We start from the raw sequence: 24351 nt of genomic DNA on the forward strand, positions 1-24351 counted from the left end.
GTCTTGGCCACAATAATGCGTTCACTATGCTGTTTATAGTAGCTTACCCGCATTCCTATTTTTTTATTCATTATTAAACCTACTCCTGCATTACCCCTATTTGATTCTGTATTTATAACCCTGTATTCACCTGACCAGAAGTCTTGTTCCTCCTGCCACTAAACTTCACTAACTCCCACTACATCTAACTTTAATCTATCCATTTCCCTTTTCAGATTTTCTAACCTACCTTCCCGATTAAAGGACCTGACATTCCATGCTCCGATCCGTAGAACGCCAGTTTTGTTTCTCCTGATAATGTTGTCCTCCTGAGTAGTCCCCGTCCGGAGATCGGAATGGGGGACTATTTTACCTCCGGAATATTTTACCCAATAGGACCTCATTATTATTTAACCATAAAGTAAATTGCTTGCCCTCGGGAAAAATTACGGCTATAGGTTCCCTTCGCTTTCCGCCGTTCGCAGTACCAGCACGGCAAGGTTGTTTTGGTTAATGTTACAAGGTCAGATCAGTCAATCATCCAGACTGCTGCCTCTGCATCTACTGAAAAGGCTGCTGCCCCTCTTCAGGAACCACACGTTTGCCTGGCCTCTCAATAGACACCCCTCCGTTGTTGTTGCACCTGCGGTACGGCTATCTGTATCGCTAAGGCACGCAAGCCTCCCCACCTACGGCAGTGTCCATGGTTCATGGTGGGGGGGGGGGGGGGGGCGCTATTAACTTACCACACGACAATCCCTCTGAATTAAAAGTTATTCATATAAAAACAGTCGTCAGTTCTAAAGGAGCAAAAGTTTATTTAATATTTCTGGACTTCGCTTTGAAATTTACTTAGTGCGTTTGCTCGAAAACAACATGGAGAAGGCTGTGTAGTTCATACGTAGTTCTACAACCTCTCGAAATGAAAAACATAAGACTGAATAATTTTTCTCAATAACTATTAGGAAACTGTACGTTGAAACTGAACCGAATTTACCATTTGTAATCGAAAAGGCAATCACAAACATTTGCGCAAGAGAAACAAGCTTCTTAAGATAATGAATACTAATTTACAACTGTGAACGATGTCATAACATTCAAATTCCGTACTTCACGTCGTATATTCAGAACCTAACATTACACATAAAAATTATCAGGGAAATAGGTGACGTAAATCAATGTAAGTAAATAAACGTAAGAACCTACTGAGAACATAAAACATTACATCCATTAACATTGAACAACGAGAAATCTTTTTACTGCCATATCTTCACACATTACTAAGAAAACTGGTTAGGAAAAAGTTATTGCTTTTAATCTGCAGTTTCATCGGAACTGTGGAGGTAATTTAATATATGCCAGCTCTTCACCTCTCTGACCACGTGGAATAACAAAGGCTCACCACGATGACAGTACACGCTATTGTTCGTCCCGCAGCTATAGGTCAAGTACTCCAACAGATTTTGTGAGCGGTAGCCCATAGCTCCAGAGACGAATTTTTAGTATAGATTCTCAATAGCCACATCATTATGCATGAGATTAGTTATACTTTTCAACACTTTTAAATTCATATCGCAGGACCTAGAAACCACGATCACTACAGCACTGGAATCTACAATGTCTTCCAGCTCTTCCCTTGTGGTCGCCACACGGCTCCACCGGGTCATCTAGAAATCTGGGAAAGTGAACCCCTTAGTGAATCGCCACATTGCGTAATAAATTGTTTGAAAATATACTTGCCTAACCACGATGACGTTGTGAAAAGCGGTGCCTCCGAATTTTTTATGTGAGAACTCTTACAACATTTAAATAAACGTAATGTCACTAACATTGTGCACCATTATTCTTCATGTCTATATATTTGTAACCTTCTGCCGCAAAAGAGCTCCGAATTGTAGCGTGTAACATGGCGATGTGTAACGTAACTATGTCGGTGCGTGGGGAACAGCGTGCTGTAATCCAGTTTCGAATTCTAAGAGTTCGTCCGCCCTTGCAGCACCATCTCCTTCACCATAACAATGCCAAACCACACGCTATCACTGAGACATATGCCACAATGCGACATCTTGGGTTGGCTGTCATCTCTCATCTTCCGTACAGTCCCGACTTGGCCCCATTTAGATTTTGGTCTGTTTCCAAAACAAAAGACCACATTCGAGGACTACGCTTTGATAGTGATGAAGAGGTACAAGCTCCGTCAACAAAGTTAAACATTCTGCGTTAACTTGTTAACAACTGGTCTCTCACGGGGGGAAATGTGTTAGTCACCAGGGCGCAGATGTTAAGAAATAAATACGTAGACATAAAGAATAAAGACGAAAATTTTAACAACCTTTGTTTGATGTAAAAAGCTCTAAGAGGTTTCCCATAAAAAGTTCGGAGGCATCACTTTTCACAACGCCCCCGTACATTAAATTTAATTTTTTTTGTGGTTCCATTGCCTCCAAATATTTTACAAATGAAAACATATGAAATGATACAATTTCAGAAACTTTCCTGGTCTCATACAGATATGATATTGCGTATATAGAGTGAAGCAACGGGGCAAAATTTGTACAAAGGCCAGGAATCGAACCCAGGTCTCCGGCGCTCTAGTCAGATGCGTTAGCCACTTTTTTTTAATTAAATACAACAATATATAACATATTCTGTCTTCTTCCTTTTTTTCAGTAATCTTTATTGAACAAACTAACAGTACATATATATACACTCCTGGAAATTGAAATAACAACACCGTGAATTCATTGTCCCAGGAAGGGGAAACTTTATTGACACATTCCTGGGGTCAGATACATCACATGATCACACTGACAGAACCACAGGCACATAGACACAGGCAACAGAGCATGCACAATGTCGGCACTAGTACAGTGTATATCCACCTTTCGCAGCAATGCAGGCTGCTATTCTCCCATGGAGACGATCGTAGAGATGCTGGATGTAGTCCTGTGGAACGGTTTGCCATGCCATTTCCACCTGGCGCCTCAGTTGGACCAGCGTTCGTGCTGGACGTGCAGACCGCGTGAGGCGACGCTTCATCCAGTCCCAAACATGCTCAATGGGGGACAGATCCGGAGATCTTGCTGGCCAGGGTAGTTGACTTACACCTTCTAGAGCACGTTGGGTGGCACGGGATACATGCGGACGTGCATTGTCCTGTTGGAACAGCAAGTTCCCTTGGCGGTCTAGGAATGGTAGAACGATGGGTTCGATGACGGTTTGGATGTACCGTGCACTATTCAGTGTCCCCTCGACGATCACCAGTGGTGTACGGCCAGTGTAGGAGATCGCTCCCCACACCATGATGCCGGGTGTTGGCCCTGTGTGCCTCGGTCGTATGCAGTCCTGATTGTGGCGCTCACCTGCACGGCGCCAAACACGCATACGACCATCATTGGCACCAAGGCAGAAGCGACTCTCATCGCTGAAGACGACACGTCTCCATTCGTCCCTCCATTCACGCCTGTCGCGACACCACTGGAGGCGGGCTGCACGATGTTGGGGCGTGAGCGGAAGACGGCCTAACGGTGTGCGGGACCGTAGCCCAGCTTCATGGAGACGGTTGCTAATGGTCCTCGCCGATACCCCAGCAGCAACAGTGTCCCTAATTTGCTGGGAAGTGGCGGTGCGGTCCCCTACGGCACTGCGTAGGATCCTACGGTCTTGGCGTGCATCCGTGCGTCGCTGCGGTCCGGTCCCAGGTCGACGGGCACATGCACCTTCCGCCGACCACTGGCGACAACATCGATGTACTGTGGAGACCTCACGCCCCACGTGTTGAGCAATTCGGCGGTACGTCCACCCGGCCTCCCGCATGCCCACTATACGCCCTCGCTCAAAGTCCGTCAACTGCACATACGGTTCACGTCCACGCTGTCGCGGCATGCTACCAGTGTTAAAGACTGCGATGGAGCTCCGTATGCCACGGCAAACTGGCTGACACTGACGGCGGCGGTGCACAAACGCTGCGCAGCTAGCGCCATTCGACGGCCAACACCGCGGTTCCTGGTGTGTCCGCTGTGCCGTGCGTGTGATCATTGCTTGTACAGCCCTCTCGCAGTGTCTGGAGCAAGTATGGTGGGTCTGACACACCAGTGTCAATGTGTTCTTTTTTCCATTTCCAGGAGTGTATATACACTAAGCAAGAGTTCTTCAAGGTACCATTTAAACATATACAAATGACTGTTAGTTAAACAAAAAATATTAGAAAAACGTTAAATACAACAAAATATAACATAGTCTGTCTTCTTCCTTTATTTTTTATTTATTTTTTTTTGTCGATGCATGAGAACGTGGATAAGGGTGTTGCATCATGTGACAGGTAGGCAAGGAACACCCCAACTTTGAGCGGGGTCAAGGAAGACGCTGCGGAGATAACTGGAAAAAGTTTGTCGGTAAGATATTTTTCGGTTGAGGGTGCTATGCGCGGTCACAACTTTGTACCAGAAGTCAATGACTGTATGCGGACCACTCTGAAAGAGGTGTTCTAAAGCCTGTCCTCGAAACCAGATTAGTGTATGGTGCTTAGCAAGAGGGTAGGGAAATGTCAGGGGCAACAACAAGAAATCCGGGGTTACCGTCGTTGGCGGGGCGCGGAGCACGGAGGTAAAAGCCCACGATTCGTAGGATGAGGAGCCAAACGTAGCGTTTCGGGGGGCACGTAAGACGGTGCTCGTCGGTGTCTTCGAGCTGAAAGTCAGGGCAGAGTGGGGAGGTGGCCAGTCCTATGCGATAAAGTTGACTATTAGTCGGGAATTTGCCATAGACTAAAACATACCAGAGTGCAGACACAGACGACGGTAAAAATGGTGCATGCGCACAGCTCCAAACCGTTCGCCAGTTAATGTCAGGGTGCTGTAGCACCATGAGGTCGCAAGGGTTGGACCGCATAAACAAACGATAATAATCATTTGTACGGGGAGAACGGGTGACTGTTAGATTGGCCCGAACGTAGCTGAGTTCTATGAAACAATTGGCGACGTGGTACAATAATAGAGAAATAGGTGCCACATTGATCGGTGGATCGAGAGAAGCTGGTCGGAGGATATCTAAGAGACTGCGTGTTAAGGACGAGACCGGCCCCTGCCAGTGCCGCAACATAGTATGGACAAGGAGTGCAGTAGATCGTGCCCGCACGTTGACGAGTCTGAGGCCACCTTTTAGAGGAAGTAGTGTTAGAGTGTTGTAGCTGACTTTGAAAAGTGCCCCTGCTGACACGAAATATCCAAAGGCTGATTGGATGCGGCGGCCAAGGAGTAACAGCATTGGGAGGATCTGGGCGACGTGTACCAGTTTAGGGGCGACATACATGTTGACATAGGACATACGTTGGAGTTGATTTAAGTTACGGTGCACTTGACCGCGGACATGGTGCCGATTCGACTGCAAAAGCCGCCGGTAAGAGAAGGCCACTGTGCGGTGTGTGGAGCTCGTAAATTCGATACCCAAGTACGAAGGGTGGTGGTACTGACTGGGAGTGGGGTCGACACCATTGCCGGGAGGCCGCGCCCAATGTGCATCATAGTCAATTTACGGACATTAAGAATGCTACCAGAAAGACGTCCATACTGGAGGATCCATTGGATGGCGTCATTGAGTTCCGTGGAGGAGCAGGTGAGAAAGAGGATGTCGTCCGCATAAACCTTGCAGTGAAAGGTGTAGTCACGTAAAGCGAGACCCTGCAGTCTAGGGGTAAGACCAGTTATGATGGACTCAAGTGCAATGGCATATAGTAAAGTAGACACAGGGCATCCTTGACGCACAGAGCGGCGTATAGGAATCGGTCCTACAAGTCTGCCGTTTACTTGTACCATCGAGACCGCGGGAAGTAGTAACCGGCGAATGGCATCGACAAAAAGTAATGGGAACCCCATACGTGTCGCCACCATGAGGAGAAATGGGTGTCGAACGCGATCAAAGGCACTCGTGAAATCGATGAATACCAGAGCTGCATGAAGGTGACAAACCGACACCAGCGCGATGAGGTCACGGCAGTCTCCTAGGGCTGTTTGTAAGGTGGCTCCACAACCACGTGCAGTGTGCTCCGGTGAAAGGACCGTAGGTAAGACGGTGCGTATGTGCGCTGCTAAGAGGCGTGCATAGATTTTATAGTCTGCATTAATCAGTGTAAGGGGACGATATGCAGAGACATGAGACCTTCCCTTCGGCTTAGGCACAGGTAGAACAATGCCAGTGACGAATTCAGGTGGAATTGGGAGGACGGAGTAAAGAGTTCCTGAATCATTTCCGTCCAACGAAGAAGCATTAACGTGGTGAACGGCCGGTAAAACTCCAAGGGGAGACCATCTAGTCCTGGTGACTTGTTGATCGTATCTACCACCTCTTCTGCGATGATTGCAGACATCATGGACGTTGACTCCGCTACGGTGAGTTTCCGATCAGGGGAAGGACGGAGAACATCAGGAATTGGCGTTTCCATCGGTTCATCATCATAAGATTGGCGATAATGTTCAGCAAAGGCAGACACCATTGCCGCCTGTGTTGTATGGTGAACACCGTCGGAGGTCGTGATGTTGGGGACGAAAAGTCGACGTCGACGACTATGGTCGGATGCGGCATGGATTGTGGATGGTGTTTCGTCGTAGAGGAGGTCCTGTCGCCTTGAACGCACCACGACAACATGCAGTCGTGCACGTTGCAGAGAGGAGAGACGAGCTTTAGTACGCCGTCGTTCCATATGGGTTTCAGATGATGGAGGGAGCGCATCGAGCTCACGGAGGACGGCGTAGTGAAAATTTGTGGTGTCTCAATGGCATGCTGCTGCTTCCTTGCCACATTGCATGAAGACCTTTCTGATCGCAGGTTTGGCACATTTGAGCCACCAATGGAACGTGGATGTATACTGCGAGAGGCGTCTTTCGCAAGACGCCCATGTAGCGGCAATACATTGTCGGCAGTGTGGATCATTAAGGAGGGAGGTATTAAGCTTCCAGTAACCTCTGCTGCACCACACAGACTGATGTGGCAGAGCCAGGGAGTAAATGACGGCGTAGTGGTTCGAAAATGCAAGGGGCCATCGTTCAGCTTGGGCGACTTCGTTGCCAAGGTGGGCAGAGACATAAAACCGGTCTAGTCTGCTCGCAGAATGTGCTTTATAATGGGTAAAACCGGGGGTATTGCCATGAATTTTCTCCCAAACGTCCAGTAGATGAAAATCTTCGATTAAGGTGAGCAGCGTCGGGCATGGCGAATACCCAGGCATTTGGTTCTGCGGATGGAGGACGCAGTTGAAATCGCCTCCCATGATAAGGCGATCATAGCGTCCAGAAAACAGGGGCGCTACGTCATGTCCGAAGAAAGTGGACCGCTGCCGACGGTTTGTGGAGCCAGACGGAGCGTAGATATTGATGACGCGCGTGTCGAAGATGGGAACAGCCATGCTCCTTCCACAGGGAAGGATTGTCGTGTCCTTGAGTGGGATTCCTCCGCGTATGTAGAAAGCCACTCCACGCCCTGATTGATCGCGTGTGGACGTATATGAGTCGTAGCCGTAGACTGGTGGTAGTGCGGCAACGCGTACTTCCTGAAGAAGGGCGACGTCGACGTCAGAGGCCCGAAGCATGTCACATAGGAGTTGCAGCTTGGGTGCAGTGCCGATCATGTTGATGTTCAAATTCATTGGTGGTGGACGCGCATCTACCATCACCAAGGGAAGTATGAGCAGGGCACCGACAGGAAGTCCCGTCCCATCAGCTGCAGTGTCTCGCTTTTCATGTTAACAGGCAGCCTCGTCCGGCGGAGGCAACTCATCCGGAGGAGAGGGCGTATCTTCCTAAATGTCGTCGGCTCATGCACCTGTGCCTTGGGTCTGTCCAATATCCATGGGAATTGCGTCGTGGCGAGAGAGATCTGGAGTTGTTGGCGGGGAGACAGGCGTCTCAACCTGCGGCCCGATCGTTACATTGGGCGTGGCGACCTCCATGGTGGTCCCGTCCTGCGAAACGTCTTGTTCATCGTGAAAGTTGTCCGCCGACCTCTGCGTGGAAATGTCGGTTGGTTGGGTGTCGTCTTCGTCGTCGCGGGTGGCGACGCTTTGAGAGCCCGTGGGTGAATAGCGGCGGCGTTTGCGCCTAGGTGGCGAGCGTTGTTGGCGCACGTGTTCCTCAGTGTCGGATGACGGCAAGGAGGAGTCTCGACCTTGTTCGAAGGCGTCGGTGGGTACAATGAAATTGTCAAACGGGTGTGAAGAAGTACTGGTCTCCTCAGCGTCCGGTGCGGGAGCCTGTTCGGCGGCAAGGTTGTCAGGTGGGACGTCTGCACCGTCTGTAGGTGACTGGGACGGTGGGACGTGCCAATCGGAAGAACCGGGTGACGGACTGGACGAAACTGTAGACGTGGCAAAAGGCGCTGCGTAAGTGACCGGTAGGGCGGTCATCATGGGTGTGACGGATGCTTACGACAACGGGAGCTGCGCGACACTTCGATGAATGCTTTCAGACCGTAGATGACCTTCTTTGCCGCAACCGGAACAGGTCCGAGGTTGGCCGTCGTACATTGTAATGGCACGGCAGCCTCCGGTAAGTAGATAGGAAGGCACGTGTTTCTGCAACTCGATGCGGACCTGTCTAACACCGTTTAAAACGGGATAGGTTTGAAATTGTACCCAGCGTTCGGCAACATGTTCCAGAACGTTGCCATAGGGACGGAGCGCCTCGATGACGACGTCTGCAGGTACTTCGAAAGGTAGTTCGAAGATCCTTATCGTTTGTGTGCCGAGACCTGCGTGATCGACGGTAACGGGTCCGACGTTGCCGTCGGAATGACAGAAGCACAGTCCACATTTTGCCTCTAGAAGCACCTTGTCGCACGCCGCATAGTTGACCATTTTGACGTGGACGGTACTGCTAACTATGGACAAGTGGATACCAATTATATCCGTCGGTGGTATTTTAACTTCATCGCGAATAAATCGTTCTACCTCCAGGGCCTTGGGTCGGGCGAAGTCGGAACAAAAGTTGTAACGTAATGTCTTCTTCCGATAGTTGTGCGCCATGGTGGTCTTGAAGGAAAACGGCACTTACAGTGGCCGAAGTAAACACAAACACACGGTGCGCTCCTCGCAGGCAGCGCTCTGGCGCGTGACCGCCTCGAAGCACTGCCGGCGGCAGACTGACCACTAAGCTGCCATGGCACAGCAGTTTGTATCACTGCCGGGATTAACCTGGCACGCCTCCCTCCTCGATCCAAATTCTCACTGCTGCCCCAGTCTACTTTAAATTCACCCTTACACACGAATTGCCGAGACTCACTTTGTTCTGGAATGGAACCTCAGCGTCGAACATAAATGGAGGATCCAGCCTGAAATGGTACTTATGCATATAAAATGACACAATTTAAGACTTTTATTGGTCTCATACATATATGAATTTATTTACATACATAAATTGTGCCTTATACAGATATGATTTGATGTACACTACTGGCCATTAAAATTGCTACACCAAGAAGAAATGAAGATTATAAACAGGTATTCACTAGAAAAATATATAATACTAGAAGTGACATGTGATTACATTTTCACGCAGTTTGGGTGCATGTATCCTGAGAAATCAGTCCCCTGAACAACCACCTCTGACCGTAATAACGGCCTTGATACGCCTGGGCATTGAGACAAACATAGCTTGGATGGCGTGTACAGATACAGCTGCCCATGCAGCTTCAACACGATGCCACAATTCGTCAAGAGTAGCGACAGGCGTATTGTGACGAGCAGTTGCTCGGCCACCATTGACCAGACGTTTTCAATTGGTGATAGATCTGGAGAATGTGCTGGTCAGGGCAGGAGTCGAACATTTTCTGTATCCAGAAAGACCCGTACAGGACCTGCAACATGCGGTCGTGCATTATCTTGCTGAAATGTAGGGTTTCGCAGGGATGGAATAAAGGGTAGAGCCACGGGTCGTAACACATCTGAAATGTAACGTCCACTGTTCAAAGTGCCGTCAATTCGAACAAGAGGTGACCGAGACGTGTAACCAATGGCACCCCATACCATCACGCCAGGTGATACGCCAGTATGGCGATGACGAATACACGTTTCCAATGTGCGTTCACCGCGATGTCGCCAAACGCGGATGCGACCATCATGATGCTGTAAACAGAACCTGGATTCATCCAAAAAAATGACGTTTTGCCATTCGTGCACCCAGGTTCGTCGTTGAGTACACCATCGCAGGCGCTCCTGTCTGTGATGCAGCGTCAAGGGTAACCGCAGCCATGGTGTCCGAGCTGATAGTCATGCTGGTGCATACGTCATCGAACTGTTCGTGCAGAAGGTTGTTGTCTTGCAAACGTCCCCATCTGTTGACTCAGGGATCGAGACGTGGCTGCACGATCCGTTACAGCCGTGAGGATAAGGTGCCTGTCATCTCGACTGCTGGTGATACGAGGCCGTTGGGATCCAGCACGGCGTTCCGTACTACCCTCCTGAACCCAGCGATTCCATATTCTGCTAACAGTCATTAGATGTCGACCAACGCGAGCAGCATTGTCACGTTACGATAAACCGCAATCGTGATAGGCTGCAATACGACCTTTATCAAAGTCGGAAACGTGATGGTACGCATTTATCCTCCTTACACGAGGCATCACAACAACGTTTCACCAGGCAACGCCGGTCAACTGCTGTTTGTGTATGAGAAATCGGTTGGATACTTTCCTCATGTCAGCAAGTTGTAGGTGTCACCACCGGCGCCAACCTCGTGTGAATGCTCTGAGAAGCTAAGCACTTGCAAATCACAGCATCTACTTCCTGTTGGTTAAATTTCGCGTCTGTAGCATGTCATCTTCGTGGTGTAGCAATTTTAATGGCCAGTAGTGTATATACATGAAATTATGTGTATGATACTTTATAGTTGTGTCGTTTCAGTTGTATAAGTACCTGAACCTTGGTTTCAGGCTGGATCCCACATATACGTTCGATGCTGAGGTGCAACTCCAGAACATGCAAAGCCTCAGCAATTCTATTCATGTCTAAGGGGGAATTTAAAGTAGACTGTGGTGGCAGAGAGATTTTGGATCGAGGAGGGAAGTGTGTCAGAGTAGTCGGTACATGTGATGGAAACTTTTGTCCGAGGTGGCTCAGTGGATAGCTCACCTACTTTGTAAGCTGGAGATCTGGGTTCGATTCCCGACATTGGCAAAAATTTTCACTCACCGTGATCCCTTAATCGGGCAGGTAGGTTAGAAAATTTAAAAAGGGAAATGAATAGGTTAAAGTTAGATACAGTGGCAGTAAGTGAAGTTCGGTGACAGGAGGGACAAGACTTTTGGTCAGGTGAATACAGGGTTATAAATACAAAATCAAATAGGGGTAATGCAGGAGTAGGTTTAACAATGAATAAAAAAATAGGAGTGCGGGTAAGCTACTACAAACAGCATAGTGAACGCATTACTGTGGCCAATATAGAAACGAAGCCCTCGCCTACTACAGTAGTACAAGTTTATATGCCAACTAGCTCTGCAGATGATGAAGAAATTGAAGAAATGTATGATGAGATAAAAGAAATTCTTCAGATAGTGAAGGGAGACGAAAATTTAATAGTCATGGGTGACTGGAATACGATAGTAGGAAAAGGAAAAGAAGGTAACGTAGTAGGTGAATATGGATTGCCGGTAAGAAATATCGCCTGGTAGAATTTTGTTCAGAGCATAACTTAATCATAACTAACACTTGGTTCAAGAATCATGAAAGAAGGTTATGTACATGGAAGAAGCCTGGAGATACTAGAAGGTATCAGATACATTATATAATAGTAAGACAGAGATTTAGGAACCAGGTTTTAAATTGTAAGACATTTCCAGGGGCAGATGTGGACTCTGACCACAATCTATTGGTTATGAACTGTAGATTAAAACTGAAGAAACTGCAAAAAGGTGGGAATTTAAGGAGAGGGACCTGGATGAACTAACTAAATCACAGGTTGTACAATGTTTCAGGGAGGGCATAAGGGAACAATTGATAGGATTGGGGAAAGAAATACAGTAGAAGAAGAATGGGTAGCCTTGAGGGATGAAGTAGTGAAGGCAGCAGAGGATCTAGTAGGTAAAAAGACGAGGGCTAGTAAAAATCCTTGGGTAACAGAAGAAATGTTGAATTTAATTGATAAAAGGAGAAAATACAAAAATGCAGTAAATGAAGCAGGCAAAAAGGAATACAAACGTCTCAAAAATGTGGTCGACAGAAAGTGCAAAATGACTAAGCAGGGATGGCTAGAGGACAAATATAAGACTGTAGAGGCTTATCTCACTAGGGGTAAGATAGATACTGCCTACAGAAAAATTAAAGAGACCTTTTGAGAAAGGTGTGTGTGTCTATGTGTGGTCTGAGGTTTTCTATCGCTAAACAGCTTGCTCATCAGCGCCCAAACGCATAGAAACAGGAACACATGCGGTGAAGGGACGAAGACGGACAGCGAACAAGGAGAACGGCCTAAAGACACTGAGCTGACGCAGTTCCAGATCCTCACAGACAGAGGCAAAACAGGAGGAGAAGAAACGCACTAAAAAAGGAAAGGAAACACAAGGAAAGGAGAACAGCAATCGAAGTGAAACACGTAGGGAATCGTGACTGGCGGCCTTCTTACCTAAACCCAGTGTGAGCCAATCACCCAGCAGCACATTAAAGTCCTCTCCCTAAAATCCGAGGCAACAAATTGGACAGGACACAAAACCGTAAGTCCTTAACCACAGTCGTCTTGCAAAATAGAGGGCAAATCCGGTGGCAAGGAAACCACCACCCTCTGGTCAGAGAATAAAAGACAGTCAAGTAAAATGTGGCGGACAGTAATCTGGACGCAACAAGCACTACAGATTGGGGGGTCCTCCCGACGGAGTAAATAACCATGCGTTAAGGGAATGTGCCCGATGCGGAGGCGAGTGAGGAGAACTTCATCCCGCCTGCATGACTGGCAGGACGTACGCCATGGCCGCGTGGTGGCATGCCCTTTGGAGAAAAGAGAACCACTTGTATGAATATCAAGAGCTCAGATGGAAACCCAGTTCTAAGCAAAGGAGGGAAAGCAGACTGGTGGAAGGAGTACAAAGAGCGGCTATACAAGGGCGATGTACTTGAGGACAATATTATGGAAATGGAAGAGGATCTAGATGAAGATGAAGTGGGATATACGATACTGTGTGAAGAGTTTGACAGAGCACTGAAAGACCTAAGTCGAAACAAGGCCCCAGGAGTAGACAACATTCCATTAGAACTACTGACAGCCTTGGGAGAGCCAGTCCTGACAAAACTCTACCATCTGGTGAGCAAGATGTATGAGAAAGGCGAAATACCTGAAGACTTCAAGAAGAATATAATAATTCCAATCCCAAAGAAAGCAGATGTTGACAGATGTGAAAATTAAATCAAATGGTTCAAATGGCTCTGAGCACTATGGGACTTAACATCTGTGGTCATTAGTCCCCTAGAACTTAGAACTACTTAAACCTAACTAACCTAAGAACATCACACACAGCCATGCCCGAGGCAGGGTTCGAACCTGCGACAGCAGCAGTCACGCGGTTCCGGACTGAGCGCCTAGAACCGCACGGCCACCGAGGCCGGCTGTGAAAATTACCGAACTATCAGTTTAATAAATCACGGCTGAAAAATACTAACGCCAGTTCTTTACAGACGAATGAAAAAACTGGTAGAAGCCGACCTCGGGGAAGATCAGCTTGGATTCCGCAGAAATGTTGGAACACGTGAGGCAATACTGACCCTACGACTTATCTTAGAAGGTAGATTAAGGAAAGCCAAACCTACATTTCTAGCAGATGTAGACTTAGAGAAAGCTTTTGACGATGTTGACTGGAATACTCTCTTTCAAATTCTGAAGGTGGCAGGGGTAAAATACAGGGAGCGAAATGCTATTTACAATTTGTACAGAAACCAGACGGCAGTTATAAGAGTTGAGGGTCATGAAAGGGAAACAGTGGTTGGGAAGGCAGTGAGACAGGGTTGTAGCCTATCCCCGATGTTATTCAATCTGTATATTGAGCAAGCAGTAAAGGAAACGAAAGATAAATTCGGAGTGGGTATTAAAATCCATGGAGAAGAGATAAAAATTTTGAGTTTCGCCGATGACATTGTAATTCTGTGAGAGACAACAAACGACTTGGAAGAAGAGTTGAACGGAATGGACTGTGTCTTGAAACGAGGATATAACTTGAACATCAACAAAATCAGAACGAGGATAATGGAATGTAGTCGAATTAAGTCGGGTGATGCTGAGGGAATTAGATTAGGAAATGAGACACTTAAAGTAGGAAAGGAGGTTTGCTGTTTGGGGAGCAAAATAACTGATGATTGTCGAAGTAGAGAGCATATAAAATGTAGACTGGCAATGGGATGGAAAGCGTTTCTGAAGAAGAGAAATTTGTTAACATCGAGTATAGATTTAAGTGTCAGGAAGTCGTTTCTGAAAGTATTTGTATGGAGTGTAGCCATGTATGGAAGTGAAACATGGACAATAAATAGTTTGGACAAGAGGAGAATAGAAGCTTTCGAAATGTGGTGCTACAGAAGAATGCTGAATATTAGATGGGTAGATCACATAACTAAAAGGAGGTATTGAATAGAACTTGGGAGAACAGGTGGCATAACTTGACTAGAAGAAAGGATCGGTTGGTAGGGCATATTCTGAGGCATGAAGGGATCACCAATTTAGTATTGTAGGGCAGCGTGGAGGGTGAAAATCGTAGAGGGAGACCAAGGGATGAATACACCAAGCATATTCAGAAGGCTGTAGGTTGCAGTAGGTACTGGGAGATGAAGAAGCTTGCACAGGATAGAGTAGCATGGAGAGCTGCATCAAACCAGTCCTAGGACTGAAGACCACAACAACAACAACTTCAGTATATCTACATAAAATGGAAACATAGTCGTTGTAGGCTGTATATCCTTCATTTCATTTGTGTGATTAGCTAATTTCAACTTTGTGTCATTTTCAGACACATGTGTGACATCATTTAAGTACATCAAGCTTTACATCGTCTAAGTACCGGGTAAATAGATGTGGCAGAATCCGGGTCATAGCGCTACGCCATGACATGTCACATAATAGTCAGTTTACTAACTACATTCCGTAGGAGTACTACAATCAGTTCCAAAATTATTTACAAACACTCTTATAATATTACAATAATTACATAACACATATTAATGCACATTTATTTACGTGGTTCTGGAGATGCTACACATTTCTACTAATTCAACATCGATACGTTAATACACATACTTTTTCAAAAATTTTATAAGGTTTGACGCGGTTATTTGTTAAAATAATACTGTTATATTGCAATATGTACCAAATTTCTGAGTTAAATACAAAACGTCTATGGTGGGCCTTACTTGGAGGCCACATATGACGCTGATGATGATGACCTTTCTGTCAGATGGGAACTGTACGCGCGGCAGTCCTCTCTGTTTCATTCTAAAACTTTAGGTCTCTTCCATTCAATTCTCATCGCAAACCATGAAAACACTGCATTAAATGATACACATAGATGACAGTCTTTTAAATGGCACAGATAACCACCTGATCAATGACACGCGCTGTTACAGAGTGGGATGATAGATAAATAATGTGGAGGTGTTTAAAATCTTAAACATGGCTGCTTAGTTCAGTAACAGTTTACAAATTAAAGTTAATGAATTACAGCCCTCGGTCAGAAAATTTAAGTTTTTTGACCAGGTTTCTACACTTCTATGAGTGCCTTCATCAGAAATTGAATATTCAAATAGGCCTATAACGGGAATTTTCGGAAAAAATTTTTGTACAGAAGTGTAAGTACTGACTAATAGTACAAGAAAGAAACAGTACTTAAATGTCACGTATAAGATAAGTATCAAGAAAGAAATACTTTAGTCACAAACATTTAAAAAGAATACATAGAAGGCGGGCCACTATAGGCAGCTCATACCTATAAAGCCACAGGTAGCGCCGGCCGCGGTAGCCGTGCGGTTCTAGGCGCTACAGTCTGGAACCGCGGGACTGCTACGGTCGCAGTTTCGAATCCTGCCTCGGGCATGGATGTGTGTGATGTCCTTATGTTAGTTAGGTTTAAGTAGTTCTAAGTTCTAGGGGACTGATGACCTAAGATGTTAAGTCCCATAGTGCTCAGAGCCATTTGAACAATTTGAACCACAGGTAGCAACAGACTGAGGCGCCCGCGTTAGCAAGAGCGGGCATGTGAACATCACACCAAGAGTGCCATCTAGTAGCCGTAAATATAAGTAGGCTACTTAACATCTAAAATATAGACAACTGAATATTAAGATTAACAGTATTTATTTCATAAATTAACAGGCAAAGTTTTATTTGACAATAGCAGACATGGTAACTTTTTGTTTATGTAAAAGCTTAGAAATACAGTTTGAAGACGGGAAACTGATTAACAGTACAAAAAGAAGCTGTACTTATACGTCACGTATAAAATAAATACTAAGCGAAACAGCTTTAGTCAAACTTTTTAAAGTAGAATGTGTGGAAAGCGGTCCACTACGGGCTGCTCGCGTATGTCGAGCTACAGGTATCTCAGACTGAGACGCAAAACACGTATATTAGGACTTTACCGATGCCAGTATCTTGGGTACTGCGTATCGTACCTAACGCTCACTAAGAGAGTGTGACACTATCTTCGACTTATCAACATATATGTCTACATTCTTCGACGAGCTGCAAACTACGTAGAAGAAGATACTTTTGCTGTACCACATGTTAAGAACCTTCTCGTATCATTCACTGATGGAGTACGGGAAAAACGACAGCTCATGAGGACAACTAAAAATTTTCCGCTTGTCATAAATATGGCGTTTATATCACTGCAACAAAAGTCTTATGCTTTCTTGCTAAATGTGGTTCAATAACTTATGTCAAGTATGAACTCGATAAGCGATATAGTTTTATTTGTACACCTTTTCAAGTAGTCATGTTGTGTGTATTTCGGTCAAATGGATAAACTGAAATACCTTGCCATCATAGAAATTTTTACTCATTTAAAGAAATCACAGAAAAATTTAATGCTGGTGCCCGGAAGGGGATTTGAACCGCTTTCTTTCTGGATACAAGTCCACAGTCTTACCACTGCGCCACCATTCTCGGTAGCGACAAAGTAGAGTCACCCACGAGTTGCGTTCCGCTTATCGAGAGGAATTCAGATCAGTCTAAAAGCAGACTCAAATCCTGTTCGAAGAAATTTTACTTTTGTATTGACTCGCCGGATTATCCTATTTCCGTCTGCCCTGTGATGTTATCACATCACGTGTCTCATTAAACGATGAGCACTGAGCAGTCCAAGAATCGAGCCTATGCCTCTTAGAAACAAACGGAGCATGCATTACGGGCACCGACAGTAAGATTACGATTGAGTGGTTATTATGTTCCAGGTACGTTTAAAATCTAAAATAGTTCAAGAATTCAGTTCCAAGAGTTGGATATTAATTTGTACTTCAGTAACAATTGCCTCTATTCCAGCTTTTGGAAACAAATCACTACTCGTGAAATTTGCAACAAGTTAAGATTCAGGGCTGTTGTTGAGTTTTGCGATTCCAACTGCTTTTCCTTATCAGAGAGTGTAACCAAATATTCTTACGAAAGTCCCGTGGTTTTAGATTGTGTACGTAGGAACAAACTGAATGTAGTAACACATGTCGGGAAGCGTCATCCAAAATGCTACACAGTGATGAGCTCACATATTCTGACAATCGGCTGAATAGCGTGCTGGAACGTAATACGGCACCCAATCAGCGTGTTAAGGATGCGATATGTCTTCGTTATGTTTCCGGAGATAGGCCTATATGATAGCAGATGTCTCCGAACAGGTCACGAAATTTTCGTAAATTACAAATCGGTGTTTTGCAGGCGTGGAGCTGGCAGCCGATAGCGTGCCATATGTTATTCATACAGATCAGGTGAATTTTGTAACCAAGACATTAACTTGTATCCACTATCATACTCCTCAAACCACACTAGCACTTTTCTGGCCATGTGACACAGTCATTCATCCTACAGGAAGATGCCTTCGCAGTCTAGGAAGACATCAAGCAAGATAGGGCTGTAGGTGGTCAGCAGTAATGTTCACGTAGCCCTAAGCTGTCATTGTGCCTTCGAGTACTAACACAAGTCACTTGGAAAACCAGGTAAACGTCCTTCATAGCATAATAGTGCCCTCACCATCCTGTGTATGGGTTGGATCGCATGTTCCTAATAGTTGTTCCTCGTCTCGGTGGTGGCGCATCTGGCCAGGACCATCGACCTGCTGTAACAAGACATGGCGTACGTCTATCCAACGAAAACGTCTCCATTGATCCATGGTCCAATTTCGATGATACCGTGCCTACGACAATGGTATGATGATGTCGTTGAGTCAACATAGGAACACGTATAAGACGTCAGCTACGGGGCTCCATGTTCTACATCATACTCTGCGAGCCATCGTGAGTGCGTGACAGGACGTTACGTTGTAACACTACTAATCATTTCCTTTCCTGTTTCATTCCCAAATAGAGCGAGGGAAAAGTGACTGTCTTTATGCCTCCTAATATCTCTTACCTCATCTTCGTGGTCCTTACACAAAACGTACGTTCACGGCAGAAAATCGTTCTTCAAATGCCGGATCTCCCAATTTCCTCAACAGCGGTCCTCGAAAATAACGTCGCCTTCTCTCCAGCGATTCAAATTTGAGTTTCCGAAGTATCAAAATGGCTCTAAGCACTATGGGACTTAACATCTGTCATCAGTCCTCTAGACTTAGAACTACCTAAACCTAAGTAACCTAAGGACATCACACACATCCATGCCCAGGGCAGGATTCGTACCTGCGACCGTACCAGCAGCGCGGTTCCGGACAGAAGCGCCTAGAACCACTCGGCCACAGCGGTCGTCTTTCCGTAATACTTGCATATAGATCGAACCTACAAGTAACAAATCCAGCAGCCCACCTCTGAGTTGTCTCGATGTCTTCCTTTAATCCGATGATGGGGAGCCCAGACTCCCGAGCAGTACTGAAGAATGGGTCGCACTAGTTTTCTATAAGCGGTCTTCTTTATAGATGAACCATACTTCCTAAAGCTTTCCCCATAAACTGCAGTCGACCATTCGTCTTCACCGGTACAATCCTCACATGCTCGTTCCATTTCATATCGCTTTGGAAAGTCACACGCAGATGTTTAATCAACCTGACAGTGTCAGGCAGCACAATACGAGTATTCGCTGCGTTAACTTACACTTTTGCACGTCTAGAGCTACGAGGTCTTTCATCACGCCAAACAGAAATTGTGGCTAAGTCGGCTTGTATCCTCCTATTGTCACTCAACAACGACACCTTCCCGTACTCCAGTGCAATGTCAGCGAACAACTGTAGATTGCTGCTTACCCTGTCCATCAGATCCTTTACGCATATAGAGAATAATAGCGGTCCTATCACACTTCCCTGGCGCACTCATGACTATATCCTAGTCTCTGATGAACACTCATAGTCGAGGACAACGTATGAGGTCCTATTACTTAAGAAGTCTTCGAGCCTCTCATATCTGGGAACCTTTTCCGTATGCTCGTACATTCGTTAACATTCTGCAGTGGCGCATCATGTCAAACGCTTTTCGGGAATCTAGGTCTATGGAATACATCTGCGTGTTGCCCTTCATCCACAGTTCGTAGGATATCATCTGAGAAATGGGCAAGTTGAGTTTCAAGGTTTCTAAAACCGTAGTGGTTTGTGGACAGAAGCTTTGCCGCCCCAAGGAAAATTATTTTATTTGAACTGAGAATAAATTCAAGAATTCTGCAGCAAACCGAGGTTAAGGATATTGATCTGTAATTTTTCGGGTCCGTTCTTTTAACCTTCTTATATAAATGAGTCATCTGAGCTTTTTTGCTGTTGCTTCGTACTGCGTGAGCGAGAGATTCACGGAAATCGTTAGTGAGTAATGGGTCACTGCCGTAGATTACTCTTTATAAAAACATATTGAAATTCCATTCTGACATGGTGACTTATTTGTTTTAATTCTTTCAGTTTCTTCTCGAAGCCAGAGACGCCTCTGACCTTACTCCGAGATTCTGTGTGATGATCAAAGGACGGTATGTTCGTTCGATCCACCTGCGTGAACAGTTTTCTAAACACTAAATTTAAAACTTCGGCTTTCCGTTTTCCTCCTTCTATTCCTACACCAGGTTGGTCAACGAGTGACTGGACAGAAGCCTTCGATCCACTTAGCGATTTTACGCAGAACCAGAATTTACTCTGGTTCTCGGTTAGATACGTTGCTAAGGTACGACGATCTTTGGTTTGTGGGGGTCTCGGTTGCGCGGTCATCAGCGCCCGTACAAAGTCCCAATCTTTACACAGTCCATTCTAGCCACTTTCAGGAATGATGATGAAATGATGAGGACAACACAAACTCCCAGCCCCCGGGCAGAGAAAATCCCCAACCCTGCCGGGAATCTAACCCGAGACCCCGTGATCCAGAGGTAGCAACACTAGCCAGCAGACTACGAGCTGCGGACTAAGGTATGATGGTGGTAGCTGTATTCTTCGCACATCGATGTTTTTACAGACGAACAAATTTCTACAAACTTTCGTCTGTCATCATTTGCATGTTCTCTTATCAACCGAGAGTGCAAGAGCCTTTTGTTGGTCCTCATTTTTCGAATTTTGTTATTTAACCATGGTGGGTCTTTTCCGTCCTTAATCCACTTACTAGGAAAATATTTATCCGGAACGTGATTTATAATTCGTTTCAACTTTGCCCATAATTCCTATACCTCCAACATACTGGAACTAAATGATATGCACTCACTATCTAAGAAGTGTGATAGCAACTGCTTGTCTGCTCTTAGTAGCAAAACTACTGTCCTAGCCTTCTTTATTAATTTATTAACTTTAGTAACCATCTCCGCTGTGATGAGATCAAGATCACTAACCCCTGTGTCTATATTGACGCCATCGATAAGGTCAGGCCTATTTGTAGCTACAAGACCTAAAATATTTCTGTTGCCTGGACGGTCTAACTGCTCAAGGTGATTTTCGTGAAACGTGTTCAAAAGTACTTCGCAAGACGGCCTGTTCTTATCCCCTGTAATGAATCCATACGCGTCCCAGTTAAAGTCGCCTCCGACATATATTGCATAATATGGATATTTCCCCACTACTGAGCGTAGACTTTCCTTTAACGATCCTACAGTTGTTGCAGTGGAATCAAGCGGCCGGTAAAAGCATAAGATAATTAATTTGAGTTCACAATGTGGACTAGACGTCCTACTCTGAAACACGTGTGCCTGCACCAGTGCTTTACTCTGTCGTCAGATCTGCGACAGATCCCCACCTACCCTGCTTCTCAGGGCGGTCAACCCTCCGATATCGACGTTCTGTGGAGAGGCGTGGACGTCAAACACCTTGTCTCCTACTCGAGGTTTCGCTGCTCTTCATCCGCTTCCCACGTGTGTTCACGACAACAGCACAGCAACAACAGACCAGCTTCGCCGTATCCGAGATATTCGTTCCCATGTTTCGGACCATAACCATCTATCCTTTGTCAAAGTCGCTGATGTCATCGGATTTCCTTATTTGCTTTTCGTATCATTACTAGATTATTCCCCATTAATCTTTGTTGAGCTTATAAACTTCCCTCACCGAGTCCCGTGCTCTGAATATCTCCATGTGGCATTCAGTCCAACGGTGGCAGTGGTCACGACGATTTGGCTCGTCAGTGTACTGTTGTAACATTCTATGCATCACTTATTCGCTTAGCTGTATGGCTATCTTTTGGTGGAACTCACCACAGTTTTCCTTTGTGGAGGATCGTCAAAAGACAGAATTCATCACTTCAGTTTTCGATTTATGGTTTCGGCCACTGTGTAATAGATAAGTCTACGAGAAACAAATTTTGCGTATTACAGAGCTTAATCACACAGTAAAACTGCGTTAGAATTTTGGAAAAGGTTAAACAATAGGAATTTGCTAAGATATTTGTTTAAAAATATTTTACTTACCCTTCCTCTGTTAGCCAAGAATGTTTCAACAGACATTTACTTACATGCTCTTTTATGTTTTGTTATTTTGTTGTTTTGCAGCACGGCTCCTGGCGTCCTTTCCATAGCAGTTTGTTATTTATTCTCCTACATACGTAATTTTCTCGAACTTGCATAACTACCAGCTTAAACCTACTAACATTTCTTCTGCGTGCTCATTTTCTGAATTAAATCATGGTATCTCTGGTCAGCCTCATGAAATGACCTCACCCAAATCTAATTCAGTGAATATGTTGACTTTTCTCTATTTTTTGTCATCATTCCTGCCATAAATGTATGACAATTAGATATTCCAGTCTTTCTTGGGAGGTCACAAAACCACTCAGGTCTCTTTATCATTAACAAATATATTTTAAGGGTGGAGTGTGTATTGACAGTGTGAGGTAGAATAACACGGTATTCATAGCGTGGAGTGCAGGCATCACATTATCATATGCATCAATACCTAACGCCCACGTAATGTCTTCATCTTACATACATACATCTTACTTCATCTGTAACAACAGAAACCCAACTATATAGTGTACAAGCACTCATCACAGCCATCCACACGACATAGTTACACACTTGACACCTCATTACAGCCTGGAGGAAGGCAACGGCAAACTACCTCCACTAGGGGTTTGCCTACAGTGGTGATACTTCAGCTCCCCTACATTCATTCTCTGAGTATGGGACTGCTTTGACTTTGATTGTGCATCTACAGAGCCCGGTTTGACGTTTTATGCTTCTCTCTTCGTCGTGAATCTCTTTTCACTCGTTTAAACTTTATCAAACGGTGGTCTTCGGAGAACTGTACAGCTCGATAGGTTAAGCTGCATTCGTCCTGAGGAAGAGTAAGTCTGCTTGTGCTGAAAATTCATCTGAAGTTGTCTGATTGATAATTTTGCAATCGATACTCTAACAAGTTACATGCCATTCTGTCTGAAAATCGCAATCATTTTAACAAATATACCAGTCATGGCCATCACTACACGATTATAATATCGTACTTCATACAAACCTGATAACTATTTCTGAAAGCTGGACTAGTGTTAATGTTCAGTTTATATCTGTGTGTTACACGCATTACCTACTCTATAATGGTAGTTGGTACTTCCTTACACTAGTTGGGTTTTTAAACGACGTGGTCGACCGAATCGGAAAGTACTAAATGCTGACATTTGTCTACTTGACCTAATATCGAGCTAATTCTATGAAGTCTACATAAATTTGTAATTCCTAAAATATATAATTTTCTGTCTTCCACTTTCATAACATGTTATCTTGAACTGTAGATATAGCCACATACGTTTTTATTTATTTATTATCAGATAAGTTAAGTCGATATACTCGTATAATATTGCCACCAGCAACGTAAAATTCAACTCTGATATTGTAGCAGTGCTCAGTGTTACCTGGTCATTCACTACATCCATTCTACTGTTGTTGGGTGAGAGAGTGAGACGTGGCTGTGTGTGTTGGGGGTTTCATCAATTTTCCTTATCCAACTTGTGTGCCCAACTGTTCTACCTTCGTAAATTATACGTTTCTAGGTAGTTCACCATTAATACATGTTAAACTAAACGATAACCGTGAAAGAAGATTCATCTTTAATGAAGTAAAAGATCCACGCAGTGGACGCCAAGAGAAAACGCTACTCCTTATGTTTCAGATCTAGACTGCCATAATAAAATGGAAAGGAACTGTTTATTAGAACTCAGGGAGAAGTTGCAGTCTAATTGACAATCGATTTATTGATCTTAAGATGACAAGACAACAAAATTATTAAAGAAACATCATAGAAATATTTTTACTTAACAAACACCTTACTAACATGGGATCTATAGTGGACAAAGTGATCTGCTGTTGATCAACACACGACACTAACCAGTGCACCACTCACTCTATCGTACTTCATACACGTGAATCCAGGTTATGGCATCAAACTACGCCACCACCAAGCATCTATATTCTAACATACAAAAAACATCTTTCTAAAGAACAGGGTGCTGAGAAATATATGTTATAGCCCTATGTTGCAGCAGCGAATACCTTACCGTCCTGCTGGTCAAGGCGGCACGCCACGATGCCTTCAGTGACTGAAGTCATGGATGGTGGCAATCTGTTATAAAATGTGTGTTCCCAAAAAATGAAAGTTACGTGGTCTCGCGTTTGGTTGATTCATAGCACAGGTACTTCCCTCCATGAGCCTCTGAAAGCCTCATTGGTTCCAGTGTGCAGGTGGACCCATTTGCTGGTCTGCCAAACCAATTTGACTCCGTGCCATGACTGTGTGTCGTGGAATACGGCTCAGAAGGTGACTGGAACAGGCTCTAAGTCGCAC

The sequence above is a fragment of the Schistocerca cancellata genome, chromosome 4 (assembly GCF_023864275.1).
Source record: "Schistocerca cancellata isolate TAMUIC-IGC-003103 chromosome 4, iqSchCanc2.1, whole genome shotgun sequence".
NCBI lineage: Eukaryota > Metazoa > Arthropoda > Insecta > Orthoptera > Acrididae > Schistocerca > Schistocerca cancellata.